This window comes from Piliocolobus tephrosceles, unplaced genomic scaffold, assembly GCF_002776525.5.
Source record: "Piliocolobus tephrosceles isolate RC106 unplaced genomic scaffold, ASM277652v3 unscaffolded_36001, whole genome shotgun sequence".
Classification (NCBI taxonomy): domain Eukaryota; kingdom Metazoa; phylum Chordata; class Mammalia; order Primates; family Cercopithecidae; genus Piliocolobus; species Piliocolobus tephrosceles.
In genome coordinates this window covers 1-1,916 of record NW_022319868.1, presented here as the reverse complement: position 1 = coordinate 1,916, position 1,916 = coordinate 1, and the positions used below count along the sequence as shown (strand labels likewise).

Sequence of the window (1,916 nt, the reverse complement as noted above, 5' to 3'; positions counted from 1 at the left end):
TTGAGTACAAATATTCACTGGGATGAGTGCAGAGTCAGAGATAGGAGGTTTGTTAACAGTCCATGTAAAAAAGAACTGGGGGTCTGAAAACCTTGGTGAAAAGGGTCATAGACATGGCGGCCATCAGGATGGGAAAACTGACAACCATGCCTGCAGGTCTGATATATGCATCTGTAAGTGTACATGCAGTCAAAGAAGAGGAATCCAAAAAGCAGCTAGTGAAACCAGAGCAGCTCCCCATATATACTGCACCACCGCTTCAGTCTAAATATGTTGAAGAGCAGCCTGGTCATTTACAAATGGGCTTTGCTTCCATCCGGACTGCAACTGGTTGTTATATTGGCTGGTGCAAGGGTGTTTATGTCTTTGTGAAAAATGGGATAATGGATACAGTACAATTTGGAAAAGATGCTTATGTCTATCTGAAGAGTCTTCCTCGAGACTTTCTTCCGAAAATGGGAGTTATTACAGTTTCAGGATTGGCGAGCTTGGTTTCAGCGAGAAAAGGTTCCGAGTTTAAGAAAGTTACTTATCCTCTGGGACTGGCCACTTTAGGAGCAACTGTTTGCTACCCAGTTCAGTCCATAATAATTGCTAAGGTAACAGGGAAAAAGATATACGCTACAAGCCAGCAAATTTTTGGATCAGTTAAATCACTGTGGACAAAAAGCAGCAAAGAAGAGTCACTCCCTAAACATAAAGAAAAAACTAAGCTAGGATCCTCTGTAGAAATAGAAGTACCTGCAAAAACAACTGACGTCTTGAAACACTCAGTGCCCTTGCCAACAGAACTCAGCTCTGAAGCGAAGACCAAATCAGAATCCACTTCAGGTGCAACACAGTTTATGCCTGACCCCAAGCTCATGGATCACGGGCAGTCCCACCCAGAAGATATAGATATGTACAGCACTAGAAGCTGAAGTAGACTGCATACAGAGACTACATAGACAACTACAAGATGTGTGACGTTGCAAATAATGATGAAAAAAATCACCTAATGGGTAACTGATACATAAAGTATTACTTAAACCAAGTTTTTCCCTTACCTATCCAAATGTGCAATTTGGTAAATTACATAAGTGGTTAACAGACAAACTGAATGCAATGCAAACAATATTAAATGATTGATGAGGAGACTTAGGTAGAAGTATTAGCTTGCATTTGATGACCTTTAAGGGCATTTAAAAAAAAAATGAAGACATGAACTCCAGAGAGATTAAAATCTCATACATATACATACATACATGTATGTATAAAGGCATACATATTTATACATATAAACATATATTTCTGCTCTAGCTTTCCCAGACTAATGTCAGTTAAATTAGAATGGTGTGTGGAAAGATGTGTTTCCCTCTGTTTTTTTTTTTTTTTTTTTTCCGTTTCCTAGAGCTGGAATAAAATATCCATGTTTTATGGGACTTAAAAAAAAAAAAGAACTGGGAGGGTTTTTCACTCATTAAAAGATCAACTTAAGTCAACAATATATGTGGCTACCAACAGGTAAAAATAAAAGTCTATTGCAGATTAAGCTATGTTATTAGAAGAGTTCAGAAGTTGTTGGACTAATTAATTACATCATTATATGAGGTGCCTGTTCAGATTTGGTTTCTGCCTTTTTTTGGGGCGGGGGGGGGGAGATGGAGTCTCGCTCTGTCACCAGGCTAGAGTACAGTGGCACAATCTTGGCTCACTGCAACCTCCACCTCCTGGGTTCAAGAGATTCTCCTGCCTCAGCCTCCCAAGTAGCTGGGATTACAGGCATGCACCACCATGCCCAGCTAATTCTTGTATTTTTAGTAGAGATGGAGTTTCACTATGTTGGCCAGACTGGTCCTGAACTCCTGACCTCAAACGATCTGACCACCGTGGCCTCCCAAAATGCTAGTATTACAGACGTGAGCCACTGCACCTGG

General features: G+C 40.3%; 1 pseudogene across 1 annotated transcript; it reads left to right on the top strand.

Annotated features, from left to right (window-relative positions):
• Positions 1 to 83: 83 nt before the first annotated feature.
• LOC113222891 lies at positions 84 to 966 on the top strand (annotated as a pseudogene). Its single transcript, XR_003308562.2, has one exon. The product of XR_003308562.2 is annotated as an MICOS complex subunit MIC27 pseudogene (transcript).
• The last annotated feature ends 950 nt before the right edge of the window (positions 967 to 1,916 follow it).